The following is a 15,996-nucleotide window of genomic DNA, read 5'->3' as shown; positions in this document are numbered from 1 at the left end:
TAAATTCTATGGCATTTAGGGGTACATGTGGTAATTATGTTTAATTGGCATTAGGATTATGAGGGGGTCCTTGGAAAAATGTCTTCCCTGGACCAAAAGTTTTAAGAGTAACTCTGCTCGACAGTTAACATTTAAGTTCAGTTGTGAAAGAATATATCTCAAAAGAACTTGTGTATGTTTTAAAATTATTTTTTTTTTCTTGGTATGTAGCTTATTAAAGTGTCCTTTATTTTAATATAAATTTTCTGATGCCAGCTATTAAAAGCTTGTAAAGCAATATAAGTATTCATTTACTGTCTACGTAAGTCAATGCTGAGCAATCTCATGTATCGCTCTCTTCATGCATTTTGCATCGACACCTTCCATTTCTCCACCCAGTCTCTCAGAGCTATAGACATCAGCTCAGCATGTGCTGTGGCATCCTGAGCCTGTGGCGAGGAAGGCGGGACGGGCACCGTGGGGGTCAGGCCCACCAGAGGTAAAGCCCCAGCTTCAGCAGGGAATCCAAGGGGAGGCATCAACCCCTACCATTCAGTTTGAAATTGTCACAAAGCAGGAACCCAGTAAATACATGCGCGCATGCATGTGGATGTACAGTAAATCCAAATAAAGCATACACCCACACCATACTGTCAAAGACAGCCTTGATTGAAGATAGAACACTGGGCTGCCAAAGGTTTTACAGCGTAAACACAAATTGCATTATTACAGTATTGGCTCGGAAAACCAAGCATGACGTAGGTGTTTGAAAGACAGTCGAGTGGCAATGTGTTTCCCAATTACGTCGCATGATTACAAAATGGCACCAAACAGACATACTAACTGTAATCTATACTTTACTAGTATCACGGGAGCCACAAAGACTTCTCAGACTAGTTAGAGCTAAGCATTGGCTGAGACATTAAAATATCTATACACACACACACACACACACGCACACACACGCAGAGAGAGAGAAAGAGAGAGAGAGTCAAACATGCACAATCAATAACTGGAGAATTGGAAGTATTGTGCAGGTGTGCCTTCTACCCATGTGCATACTGTATGTAAAAGACCAACCAAAACATATTTAATGCTCTGAAAAAAAAAAAGTTCATGGCAATATCAGCCTTTCATCTGACTCCAATTTTATGGTAAAATTTGGAGTGAAAAAAATGTTTTTCCATTTTAATTTCATTTTCTGCATATCATGGACTAATTTGCAGCTGTATGTTTAACTAACTTAGTGAGTTTGTCAAACAGACTTTTGCTAAATTTTCCACACATAATTGTACTATAACCTGAATATTTCTGAATTTTGTCATTACCTCTGCCGAGGCCAAACGACTGTAATTCGAACCCATATACAGTGAACCGCCTCTATTCGTGGGGCTATTGAAAAGGGACAACCCATGAAGTGTAATTGATGGCACACAAAAGGGTTTTTCTGCACTGTTATCACCTAAAGATGCCAGAAGATGGTGGCAAAGCACTATTTTTTTGTCTAAATAAAACTCAACGCACTTCAACCTTATTCCTTGCCATCAATATGCCACAAGATGGTGGCAAAGTAATATTTCTATAGCTGTGGCTACAAAAACAGCAAATACAGTAAACCCGACCTCCATCGCAGGGATTACGTTCCAGACCCGCACGCGATAAGTGAAAGTCTGCAATATAGAAATACCTATATAAATATATATATATACTGTAGATATATATTGATTTATTGAAATAGTTTTAGGGTCTTCAAACACACTTTTAAAAATATACACACACATTTATATTGCAAGAGAGAGTGTAAGCGCAATGGATAAAAAAACGGCAAAAATATCAAAATTAATAACACATACAGTACGAAAAATAAGGTGTTTGCATCCCAGAGAGACTACCTGTACTATCAAATGCTTTGAGTGGTTAAAAAAATGTGTGTGTGTGGGGGGGGGGGGGAGGTATTGTGCAATAATAATCAAAAACGAGAAATAGCGGGACCGCAAAGTGTGAACCGCAATATAGCAGGGGTTTCCTGTTAATAACCAGTTCAAATAGGCAAATTCACAAATACCAAATTGTGAATATGCAAAGGTACACTGCAGTGTACCTGCACCTGCAAACGTCAGAATTTTGTCATTCCCTCTGCCAAAGAGGTCTGTAAGTTGCCACGACGAAACCTGTGTGGTCTAAGAGAATTGCAAACAAATCAAGTACCACAATTAGGGCTACATGATTATGGCCAAAATAATAATCACAATTATTTTGATCAATATTGTAATCACAATTATTAATCAGATTATTCCTCATGTTAGGGAAAAAACAAACAATATGTAGCATGTTTTAGTTTAAAATTATTCTTTAAGAATAAATGACAGATAATTTTAAAAATAAATGTGCCCAAGAACTTTCTACCTTAGCAAGGGCTCACTGAATAAATATGATATTACAAAGTGCAATCACAAATTGAAATTTAATGGAAGGAAATACAGTTAATGTATAAAACGCAATAACATTAGTCTGCAAGCACCAACGTTTAATTTGAAAATCCCTGTCGTCAATGTAGTGAATTATCAAGGAAAGGCACGTGTCCGTTGTTCTGCTTGACCACTGATTAGTCGTGCACGGTCACAAACTGCAAAGAACGAGGTAGTTGTGATTTCCCTCTCTATTTACTCCCGTCGTTTTGTCATGCGGTCAGGCCTGCCTAAAAGTTGAATTCACAACGACTAGGGGCTTTTCCACCAACCAACCCACCAACTTTGGTTCCTGTGGCCCATGTGGTTTGTGATTCCATCGCACTTATTAGTTCAGGGTAGCTTATGCAAATGAGGCTGATGTTGCTCATCACTGACACCTACCGAATCTAAAAAATGGTGGTATTTCAGTAGTTCAATGTCTTATTTTATATCTTAATTTAAATTTCAAATATTTTTGAGACCTTTAAAACCTAACCCTTTGAGGTAAGGCGTTTCATTACATACAGGTACATTTCAACAAACTCGTCGCCGGGCCGAAGTGGCAATGTAAGCTCGGTGAGCACAGAGTTTGTCCAGACAGGCTCTTGTCCACCAATTGGAGCTCAGTGGGAAAACGTAAAGATCGGTGTTCGGAGCCTCAGGCCCCTCAGCCCCGGCCGAGGAAGACATACACGCCTGCTTTGGGTTGGATCTTCGCTCCTTAGCGGAACGGAGTCGGCCAGCGGCGGACCTAGCTGGTTAATAAGCTGGTCATTAAGTTTCATAGTTTGGGACGATTAAAAATTATATGATTGTGAAGGTTTTAGTTCAGCTAAGTAACGTAACTTGGGGTGGGCCGGTTTATGATAATTGTCCGAACCTTTCATTTCGGTTCATAGGCACGCCAAAGTCTCACGCTGTGTCTCTCTCTCTCTCTCTCTCTCTGTCATGCACTCTAGAACAGAAAGTAACACCTAAAATATAATGCCAACCGCTAAATGCAGAAGTGAAGCAGTGTTGTGAAGATTAAAAAATAAATAAAAAATAAAAAAAAAATTTAAAAAAAAGGTGCAGAGATGTTTGCGGGCATGAAGAAAGCGTCGGCGCCAGAAGATGGAGGGTGTGTTATAGGTCTCCTGTATCGGATCACTTTGCATTGCGATCACGGTGATAAAAATGTCATTGATAAAATTGCATTCCACTATTACTAAGTTCAGTACAGTTCAAATTGTGAGGAGCTACGTGTGAATATAATTTTCATACTACTGAATGTGTTTATGGAAGTGTCACCATCACAATGTCATCTGTTGTGTCTGTTTTGTGATACAGCTGTGTGCACTATTTTTTTAAAATTGAGACCACAGCATATGAAACATAACCTTTGATCTAATGACATGTCCAGAGTCAGTGCTTCTAAACAAATTAACAAACCTGACTGAGGAATGAAGATGTTGCTCACATTACTTTTTTTTGAAGGATGGCAACATTTGTATGTCATGTATTATTCCGTTAATTATGAATCTCTTTCATTCTACATTACCCCATTAGGTACACATATATGTAATTATACAACCCCAATTCCAATGACGTTGGGACATTGTGTTAGACAAATAAAAACAGAATACAATGATTTTCAAATCATGTTCAATCTATATTTAATTGAATACACTACAAAGACAAGATATTTAATGTTCAAACTGATAAACTTTTTTGTTTTTAGCAAATAATCATTAACTTGGAATTTTATTCCTGCAACACGTTCCAAAAAGGCTGAGACAGGTGGCAGAAAACACTGAGAAAGTTGAGGAATGCTCATCAAACACCTGTTTGGAACAACCCACAGGTGAACAGGCTAATTGGGAACAGGTGGGTGCCATGATTGGGTATAAAAGGAGCTTCCCTGAATTGCTCAGTGACTGATGCGAATTGGAAAAGGGTTCTGTGGTCCGACAAGTCCCCATTTAAAATTGTTTTGGGAAATTGTGGACGTCGTGTCATCCGGGCCAAAGAGGAAAAGAACCATCCGGACTGTTATGGACACAAAGTTCAAAAGCCAGCATCTGTGATGGTATGGGGCTGTGTTAGTGCCAATGGCATGGGTAACTTACACATCTGTGAAGGCACCATTAATGCTGAAAGGTACATAGAGGTTTTGGAGAAACATATGCTGCCATCCAAGCAACTTATTTTTCACAGACGCCCCTGCTTATTTCAGCAAGATGCCAAACCACATTCTGCACGTGTTACAACAGCGTGGCTTCATAGTAAAAGAGTGCGGGTACTAGACCGGCCTGCCTGCAGTCCAGACGTGTCTCCCATTGAAAATGGGTGGCCCATTATGAAGCGTAAAATACGACAACAGAGACCCCGGACTATTGAACAGCTGAAGCTGTACATCAAGCAAGAGGGTTCCATGGTGTAATGGTTAGCACTCTGGACTCTGAATCCAGTGATCTGAGTTCAAGTCTCAGTGGAACCTCTACTTGTTTCAGCTGCCCCTCACGTTGTCCAGCTGCCTTGTGTCAACCGTCGAGACCTTCAAGTTCCTGGGAATTACAATCTCTCAGGACCTGAAGTGGGCGAACAACATCAACTCCGTCCTCAAAAAGGCCCAGCAGAGGATGTACTTCCTGCGGCTTCTGAGAAAGCACGGCCTGCCACCGGAGCTGCTGAGACAGTTCTACACAGCGGTCATCGAATCGGTCCTGTGTTCTTCCATCACAGTCTGGTTTGGTGCTGCTACAAAAAAGGACAAACTCCGACTGCAACGGACAATCAAAACTGCTGAAAGGATTGTCGGTACCCCCCTACCCACCATTGAGGTCTTGCACGCTGCCAGAACTAAGACAAGGGCGTGCAAAATCCTCTCGGACCGTCTGCACCCCGGTCACCAGCTCTTCCAGCTCCTTCCCTCAGGTAGGCGCTACCGATCAACGCAAACTAGAACTAGTAGACATTCCAACAGCTTCTTCCCTCTTGCGATCAACTTCTTAAACACCTAACCTATAATTCCATTACAACAAGCTGGCAATTTTTTGACTTGAGTTCGTTGTCACATTTCTGTGGGGCCAATTATGTATGACTCGTGCACTCACTGTAGTTGTCTCGCCATGCTGCACTATTTGCATATACTGGTCACTCATGCCAGAGTAGCATCTGCTCCATTTGCACACTGATTGAGGAGTATCTGCAACATTTGCACAATCGACGTTGTCCCAGATTATCGCACTACTCGTCACTTTAAACCGCATACACTCCTTGAAGTCTCAGCGCCCTTTGCACAATGGTCATTGCACCGGACTATTGCAATATTAGTCGTTCGAACTGCTCTAAGTGCTAGAGGACTCTGCATCTTTTTGCACAATTGTTTTTTGTCAATGTCTTTATGTCCCCAAAGTGTTCTGTAAATTGACTGTTTGTTGTACTAGAGCGGCTCCAACTACCGGAGACAAATTCCTTGTGTGTTTTGGACATACTTGGCAAATAAAGATGATTCTGATTCTGAAGAATGGGGAAGAATTCCACCTACAAAATTTCAACAATTAGTTTCCTCAGTTCCCAAACGTTTATTGAATGTTGTTAAAAGAAAAGGATGTGACACTGTGGTAAACATGACCCTGTCCCAGCTTTTTTTGAACGTGTTGCAGCCATAAAATTCCAAGTTAATGATTATTTACTAAAAACAATCAAGTTTATCAGTTTGAACATTAAATATCTTGTCTTTGCAGTGTATTCAATTAAAATATAGGTCGAACATGGTTTGCAAATCATTGTATTCTGTTTTTATTTATGTTTAATACAACGTCCCAACTTCATTGGAATTGGGTTTGTATTTGACCAACTGAAAACAGTGCTTAATTGTGTTCTCTTAAGAACCGTAGGAGTTACAACGCTATCATCACAAAGTACACAGCATAGTTTACACAACATTTTATGACCACTCCAATGTATGTTGTGACTTGCGCAAGATTGTATGACTTCACTTGCGATTTGCTTAAACCAAGTAATGACTTGACTCGAGTTGCTTCAAATTTCGTGGCGGCTCGACTTGACTTACTTGATTTTTTCCCACAATGGCTTGGGACTTGCTTGAGACTTGAAGGTTATGACTTGAGACTTGCTTGTGACTTACACATATGTGACTGACTCCCACCTCTGCTGTATTGTAAAAACAACTGCCATATACACAGTGACACGAACAAGGTGGTCACTGAAAAGAATACTAACTCAACTCATGGAACAAACAAAATGATGCACAAGACGTAACAAGTAGGTAACTGCTCATACTACTACAGGTAAACAACAAACAAAAGTATGTTAACAATAAACTACAATCAGGTACTTATATACGCAACCTACTTCCACATTCGGCAACACGGGTAGAAGAACTTACTCTTCACTCGGGTAAATGGGAAAGGGAAGCATTTCAAAGCACCCATAGTAACTTTAGACACAAGATGTCACCACAGAGCCACCAAAATGACAATAGACGATGTTTAGGCTTTGTTTATGTCTACATGGATCATATCATATTTGTATCAATAAATGATATGTATTTTTTTTTTTTCTGAAGACACCAGCCATAAAGAAAATGAAATTTTAGCAAGTTCGCTTTCAAACAATCATGTCATCAATCCTAGTTACGCTTGTTAGCATAGCATTCACAGGAAGTCAGCTATCCCATGTTCCACGTTGGTCACCTGATGTTCCGTATATAGCATATAACTAACCTAACGCTATTTACAAATGCCGCTAGGCATGCTGGCAAGTCTAGCATCAACTCTTCCCAATGCTAGCATCAGAAGCATAGAAGATGACACCGGTGGCTGGTTGGGGGAGGCGCCAGAGGGGTCTCGCACAGGGTGCCATTCAAGCTACGACCGCCACTGACTAGATAAGCTCTACAAAAAAAATATGCAATTTAGTGGGGCCCCCAGGGAATGAACCACAATGCCACAAGTGGGGTAACACTGTTCTTTTAAATAGCCTAATAGTAAGAAGGTGCACAATTTGTTTCATCATTGTGATACTTACTCCCATTCCTTGCGACGTGCCTGTGGTGTGCTGTGGATCTTATGGGCCTGGTGGGCCTTCACTATATCCTTCTGCTCGATCAGGCCCCCCCGACGTCTCTTGATCACGTTGGGGCTAATTGGCAAATCTCCATCAATCATCAGCATGCTACCTCCAATATCAAAAGAGGAGGTCACATCCAGGGTGAGGCCGGTTCTGTTTTGGTGCGCAAGTGGACTGTGGCCCGCCACGTGGGAGAGGTAGAGGCTGTTGCGGCTGCTCGAGAGACTGTGGGGCTCAAGGAGGGAAGGCGAGCCAGAACGCAGGCTCGATCCTCCAGCCGGCCCGGTCCGATGCGTCTGCCAGCTTTCACAATCCCCATGAGATGGGTGGAGGATGTTGTGTCTGGGGGTGCTGTTGTCACGTAGGGGCTCCATAGCCAGACCCAGACCATCTTCTGGATAATGCGGCCTTCCTGGAGGTCTGGGTAGACCCAATGTATTATGGTCCCCTGTCATATTGCTGCAGGAACACAGAGAAAAGAGTAAGAGAGGAAATGAGGCAATAACCTTTAGAGAAATACTATAACTGCAAAGTCATTCAAATACCATTTCTCCCTTCCCTGGTAGTTTTATTGTGTGTAATGGGGTCTCATATAAATTGTGGATTATTGAGTATCGACACTGAGGACCAGATGTGTGCCGAGAAAACCAGAAATAAAATAATGCTTGTTCATACATTGCACGAAGTGTGCTGCAAATGCGTACCCAGTATGTGAAAGAATGACTTGCATATGCGTTGTGTGTTTTCTTTGGCTTTTTTACTACACTTACTCTAAATGAAGGAGCTGCTTTGAGACTGGGTGTTAAGAGAAGAAGAACGTGAGAAGAATATACACTGAATGTGGCATGAAGTAAGCAAACTTATAAGCACCATTCAAAGCATTAAGACTCCATCGTCACCATATACGTCATCATTTGTTAACAAAGTTAGGGTAGAGTATTTTATACTTTGGGCATATTTCAGTGGCTCCAGTGGCGTTGTTAACACCTTTGTAACAATTAAATGTGTGACAAATTTAGAATGTTAAAGAAGCATGAAGAGCATCTTGGACACAACACACCTTTGAATTATGCTTTCACAATTAGTTAAGAGTGAGACTTAATATTTTATTGTTCTTAGCGCTTTACTGTGAACAGAATTAACTTCTTTTTAGTCTCGTATGCCAGTTAAGATTGATAAATTCCCTTTCAGTCAATACAAGTTTTATAATTTACATTTCCATTATCTCACATTGGTAAAATTGTTTTAAAATCCATACAAATTGGAGGTCAACCAAGGTACCAGAATGGATTGAGGTTTTTTTTTTTTTTTTTTTTTTTTAAGATTCCATTATAATGGGATGGCATCAGAGCCAGTAGGTGCTCTGTGGTGATGCCATATCATCATTGTAATGTTTTTCCAATATTTCAGAACCAATAATTATTTGAGCTAAGATTGAGGGAAATTTGTTTTTTTTCCATTGGGTTAGAAACCATTGGGGCTACTATTAAGCATTTTAAAGTCAGTCAAGAAAAAAAAAACTACACTATTTCTTCGGAAAAAGCCTGTGAATACTGAAAAAAAATGTTACAAGAATCAAATTGAAGAAATATGAAGGGTCTGATCAATAGCAAAATCTCTGGGTACCATGCAAATACAGTTTTAAAATGGCTGCTATTAGAGTCAATAAAAAAATAGTGGATGACAGATAATAGCAGAAGTCCATCCATTTTCTATAATACTTTTCCTCATTGGTCACCAGCCAGTCGCAAATAATAGCATTAGTGTAACAGACAATTAAAACTATACTGAAAAATGTTCAAGGTTTAGCAACCACCATAAACACATGATCATCTGAATCAGGCGGGTTGAACTGGAGTTGCTGGTTACCATGGTAACACTAACTTTAGCATCTACAGTGATTGCGACACCTTTGAAGCTGCCATGTGCCATCACAGCCCCTTCTGTTGGGAATGACCTGCCCAGCCTCTAAATCAATAGTATAATTTATGAATCTGTGAAACTTGCTATTTCAGCCACACAATATGCTGCTTTCTGACCGCGGCGTATGTAAAAGCGGCTTTAGTTTTGGTGGATTTCAACAGATAAGAAAAATTTTTTCATGTGAATGAGTCCATAATAAATATTATTCCACAGACATGACTGGTAAAAACATAAAATGCAGAACAATGTTGGTCCTTTCTTGCTGCCCTCTTTGAGGGAAAGCTTTGTCTCAGACATTGCTCTTTTGAAGCTATTTTGTAAATTGCATTTTCAAACTTATTGGACAGTGGTGCCAACACAATCAGCTGACATATCGGATGCTGGACTTCAGAAAGTTTGATCTCACTAAGATCTGAATTAGTTTCAGTAATGCATCACTTTGCTGATGACGCGTATTCAGCTTTTGTTTCCCTCTCTGCACATAAACAATGAAAGCATTAGAGTAGACCAAGGCACTGAAATTGACTGAATATGACAAAATATAACTTGAATAATGGCACAACTTCATCAAGACAGCTGTTGTCAACCAGTAAGTAAACTTTAATATCTATGGGGAATTTAAATAAAGGTTAGGTGTACCAATACCTACAAAGCATGTGCATTCACCACCCACAAATATGGAACATTTATTTTTTGACTTGAGATTGTGTCATTTCACCTAATAAGCACATAAACATTTGGTCAGACAGAAAAAGAGTGATGCACAAAAGCTCATTGGGAGCTAGCACGGATTAAGTTTCTTGCTTAAAGACAGAAACTGGCAAACTTCTGTTTACAAAGTAGCCAGACTAAACTTTTTATTACAACCTTGATGCCAATAGATTGTGCACCTAATAAAGTGGCCAGTAAGCGGATAGAATGTATTGAAAACTGAAGCATTTACGTCAATCATGTCCGCAAATGTGATGGTTGATGGGCAAGGACAAACACAAACACAACATCAAAATTCATTTTATACAAAATTAGTCAGTCTTTATTTGACTTCAGCAGTCCATTACCAGACCTGTACCACTGATGTACAGAAAAAACATCCCTTGATGCCTCTGACTCCATTGTGGTTACTCTTCTTGTAACCAGAACACAGTCTCAAGTTGACAGTGGTTTGATATAATTCCCCCTAATTAGCTTTTTAGAAGGCTGACTGCCGATTATCCTTGTTCACAGAGATTTCAGCCTTCCATTATACCACAAAAGTCCATTCAACAAGGCTCAAATTGTCGTCAAGTTGACCAGAACCAATTATTTTGTTTATGCTCTCGGCTGTATAGCCAGGTGTCTGCATGGTCGCTAATATGGCGTGATAGAGATTCTCTGACAGGCGAGGGACGTTTGCGCACCTGTTGTCCACAAAAAAACAACAATAGAGCCTCATTTCACATCTCATCCAATTCAAATGAAATCAACATATGTTTCTCCTACTTGGAAAAAACTTACAGTGGAACCAACCAGTATGGCTTTTCTGTGATGTTTATGTGATGCCTCCACAGAAGGGTACCAGTGATGGCAAAGAGGGAAAGTGTGATTAAAACCAAAGAACTCTAAATGGAACTTACTGCAACAAAGAGGTTTGGCTGCTCAGTGCAATATTAAAAGTAAAAGTACATAAAATAAATATCACAAGGCTTTTTTTTTTATTATTTCAGTCATACCAATAAAACACTACGACAGTAAGTGAGTAATGCTCTGCAATTAGTTTTATTATAACTTCTTTACACTTGTATAACAGTTGAGGAACAGTTTATGATGGTGAAAGTGTGATCCTTGAACAAATTAATTTACTTTATATTATTCCCTATGGAGTTGTTTTCTTTTCAAATTTGAATAATTATGAGTTCAAATCATAGCTCTGGCCTTACAGTGTTGAGTTTCCATGTTCCCCCTGTGCGTGTGTGGGTTTTCTTTGCATACTCCTGCCACATTGCATGTCTGTCTAACATACAGTATGTGTTCACTGAGGACTACATTGTCTTTAGGTGTGAATGTGAGTGTGAACGGTTGTTCGTCTACACTGTATCTGTCCTGGGATTGACTACCTGTCCAGGGTGTACCCAAATGCACCTGGGATACGCTCCAGTCCAAACATATGCCTACACAGACCATGCCTAAATGTTGGCGCAAGGTAGACCACTGGTCCAAAGCGATTTTAGTGATTTTGATCGGACACAGACAGACAGATACTGAGGTCCTGGGACATATTTAAGTCGCCAGCTGTTATCACCAGCTCATTCTGTATTTAACTAGGGTATCTGCTCCCATTGTCTGTTGCCACACCGATCAAGAGCAATGACAATGCTCCACTCATACACGGATCGCTGCAATTACGACTCATCCACTTCCGCACAGAGACATCTTCTTCAAGACTGTCATTGCGCCACATTTAAAAGGAATTAGAAAAGCCGCTATGATTGGCTGCGAATGAAGTCGGCTGTAAACACACAAATCCACTCTGGGATCCGCCGGACTGTGCTGGTCTATGAAATTACCAAAACCATTCTAACCCGCACAGCTGCACCGCTCGCCATGCTGGATTTATGAAAATAGGGCCCATTGTGTTCAACTGCAGTACTTGTGATATTCACCAAATTGATTTGTCAAGATTTGGGCAATAGGAATTTTGTTGATCTAAAATTCATGCAAATGCTGCTGTGCTGTGAATAGGGTGCTGTTGAATCAGCTTTAAAGGTCCCATATTATGGCTATTTAGACCTCCATAGAGTGACTCTGTAACATGGACTTAGTATAGGTGTAAATTTATTCATTTTTTTAAAAACACACCTTGGTTTTGTCATACAAGTGTCCAGAAAAGGCCCCTCTGACAGGTACTTCTGTTTGACCCAGTTTTGTATCTGCTTTGTCCATATTTGGCTAAGACCACCCACTTTCCTCTGACAAGTTGCCTCCGTGTAGAAGCCCCATTTGTGAGAACACACGTGTTTGTTATGTTGACAGCACTGGCTCGGGAGAGGAGAGGTAGGCGTAGATCTTCGCTAGTGACGTTGCTAAGCTTCAGAAATTCAAAAGACCTGATTTCAGACTTCTCGGCAGCAAAACGTCTGGGACTCAGGAACGGGTGGATGATTTTTATTCAAATTTTACATGTTAACTGAGATGCCAGTGAGCCAATATAACATCCCAAATACGAGAAAAAGTTGGTTTGCTGTCTCAAGAAGGAGAGCGGTCAATAAGCCTCACTGCAACGAGCTAGCCTGCAGTCAGCATTGGTAATGCGCCATTCCTCAGGGTGTATTGCTCTGCTCAACACAACCATGGTCAAAAGAAATTGGATTGCAGCCTACTGGTAAAACTTTCTACTGGTTCCTACAAGATTTTGGAGTGTACCTGTTAGCAGTCTCAGTTTTTGATATGGGCATCATAGGCAGTTTCCCAGGGCAGCAATTTCCAAGGGGCGGCACGGCGCTATCAGGTTGAGGAGGGAACACCTACAGCCAAACACCTTTCTGAGCGACCGGTTAGCAAATTTGACACCCATCCATCAATTCTCTAAACCGCTTATCCTATTCAGGGTCACGGGGTGCTGGAGCCCTTTCCATATGACTTTGGGCGAAAGGCAGACTACACCCTGAACCGGTCACCAGCCAGTCACAGGGCATATATAGAGATGGACAACCATTCAGACTCACATTCACACAGTCACTGAGTGGGAACTGAACCCATGCTGTCTGTACCAAGCGGTGAAAGTACCACTACACCATCAGTGACCAAATGCCACACCCATCCATCCATCCATTTTCTGAGCCGCTTCTCCTCACTAGGGTCGCGGGCGTGCTGGAGCCTATCCCAGCTATCATCGGGCAGGAGGCGGGGTACACCCTAAACTGGTTGCCAGCCAATCGCAGGACACATACAAACAAACAACCATTCGCACTCACATTCACACCTACGGACAATTTAGAGTTGTCAATTAACCTACCATGCATGTTTTTGGGATGTGGGAGGAAACCGGAGTGTCCGGAGAAAACCCACGCAGGCACGGGGAGAACATGCAAACTCCACACAGGCGGGGCCGGGGATTGAACCCCGGTCCTCAGAACTGTGAGGCAGACATCCACCGTGCCGCCCAAATGTCACACATTAAATTTAAATATATCATTCAAATGAGTGTGATTATTTTTTTTTTGATTTGATTTTTTTGTGACAAGCAAACTTGTTCCGACTGGTTGCATTTGAAAGTTAATAGTGTTTGTAGATAAGCAGTAGCACATCAACTACGCAGCTCAATTGATACACTTTTAAATAACAATGTGAATGTGACTCTATGGAAGAAATCAAGATAGAAATTTATCTAATTATTTAAAAAAAAAAAAAAAAAAAAAAAAAAAGACTAATGTTAGACTAATGCTGATTCAGTGTCTTATCAGCATCTATGTTATACTACCGTATAACTGGACATGAAAACAATTATCCTGACTTTGAGCTTAGAAGGACTAAGAACTTGCTCACTACTATACTGCACTTAAGTAGACTTCACAGAAATGACTTACCGGTAATCTACTGAGCTACTTCAACTTTTCTGCTGAAGCAAATTATGAACTGTCCAAACAATAAGTCACAGGGGGAAAGAGAAATGTTTGATGGCTTTCTACATTTTGTAATTAAAAATTTAAAAAAATCTTTCTGTGAAGCAGTTTATGTACTTTAAACAAAACTACCAATCTCACCAGCTGCGAATGCATTACTCTATTATGTGAGGTCCAGTTCTCCCACACCAAACTCATCCATGTACTGTATGCCTTGTTTTGAGAACTGGGGCAAACACATAGTAGAGCAGAAAATGACTTTCCCCAAACAGTTTCAACAATGGTGGAAACAGAGTTGTCCAAATTGTCTTTGTAAGATGCAGAATTAACCTCAGATTGATTGCTGAACATGTCAAGAGGTGTGTCTCAATACTTTTGCCCATGGAGTGCTTGTATTATTATTCCACACAGTTCCTGGTGGTAGCTTCCATTTTCTTCATGTTCCATTAACAACAACCGACTGCTGCTGGAGCTTATTAAAGTTTCATGTCGCCATTGCCTATTGCATTAGAAACACTGAATGGCTTCAGATTTGATGGATCAATTGGTTTGAAGCCTTAATAACACATCTCAGTGCAACTTATTGCCATAGCTGAAGTTAATAATTCATTGACAATTTTAATATCTGTCAGATAGTCCAGCAGTGTTTAGTTTAAAATAAACCATCAACTGTCAGTGGAGTCATTTATTTGTCGACAGATGATGAAACTCGCGCTCACTCTTTAATTGTCGTAGTAACAGGAAGAGATTCTTCATTTAATTTCATTAAATTAAAAGGAATGCAATCTAGCGATGAGCCTTGGCTGTTCCAGTTGAATATGAATTGTCCTCAACTGCAGTAACTATGGTGGATTCATGTGTCATAGCCAATGGTCATGGTTTTCTATTGGCTACACCTATCATATGATGAAAAGACATTTCTCAAAGAAACCCTACTGTGGTGTTGACCTTCCTGGAAATGGAGCCATTATGTAACTCCAGGGACATGTCACATTGCTAATGATCAACACTACTGATAAAAGCATTACACTGGTACAGCCCAATCACTGAAAGGAAGCCATGGTCAACAGGAAGGAAATGAAATAATATTGAAAAGTGAATTCATTTGGTGGCACGGTGGACGACTGGTTAGAGCATCTGCCTCAGAGTTCTGAGGACCGGGGTTCAATCCCCGGCCCCGCCTGTGTGGAGTTTGTATGTTCTCCTCGTGCCTGCGTGGGTTTTCTCCAGGCACTCCGGTTTCCTCCCACATCCCAAAAACATGCATGGTAGGTTAATTGACAACTCTGAATTGCCTGTAGGTGTGGATGTGAGTGTGAATGGTTATTTGTTTGTATGTGCCCTGCGATTGGCTGGCAACCAGTTCAGGGTGTACCCCACCTACTGCCTGATGATACCTGGGATAGGCTCCAGCATGCCTGCGACCCTAGTGAGGAAAAGCGGCACAGATAATGGATGGATGCATGAATTGTTTTCTTGACACTTGAAGATTTGCCAGCGTGTTGCATTTGGGTTTTGCTTGCAAAAATACTAGATGCTAATGTTATATTCAGTATTACAGTGTAGGAAATTATGTTCATCCATCCATCCATCCATTTTCTGAGCCGCTTCTCCTCACTCGGGTCACGGGCGTGCTGGAGCCTATCCCAGCTATGATCGGGCAGGACGCGCGGTATACCCTGAACTGGTTGCCAGCCAATCGCAGGGCACATACAAACAAACAACCATTCGCACTCACAGTTGTCAATTAACCTACCATGCATGTTTTTGGGATGTGGGAGGAAACCGGAGTGCCCGGAGAAAGCCCACGCAAGCACGGGGTGAACATGCAAACTCCACACAGGCGGGACCGGAGATTGAACCCCAGTCCTCAGAACTGTGAGGCAGACGCTCTAACCAGTCATCTACTGTGCCGCGAAATTATGTTCAAATAAAACAAAAACAAAATATTTAGAGATATGTTGATGATG

At 41.0% G+C, this 15,996-nt stretch overlaps 1 non-coding gene across 1 annotated transcript; it reads left to right on the top strand.

The window, feature by feature from the left end:
• The first annotated feature begins 4,836 nt into the window (after window positions 1-4,836).
• On the top strand, window positions 4,837-4,908 carry trnaq-cug (transfer RNA glutamine (anticodon CUG)). The gene has a single exon. It is a non-coding gene; the product is annotated as a tRNA-Gln (tRNA).
• The last annotated feature ends 11,088 nt before the right edge of the window (window positions 4,909-15,996 follow it).

This window comes from Phycodurus eques, chromosome 8 (assembly GCF_024500275.1).
Source record: "Phycodurus eques isolate BA_2022a chromosome 8, UOR_Pequ_1.1, whole genome shotgun sequence".
In the NCBI taxonomy this organism is placed as follows: Eukaryota; Metazoa; Chordata; class Actinopteri; order Syngnathiformes; family Syngnathidae; genus Phycodurus; species Phycodurus eques.
The sequence above is the reverse complement of the archived record's forward strand: the minus strand, read 5'-3'. Positions and strand labels throughout refer to the sequence as shown.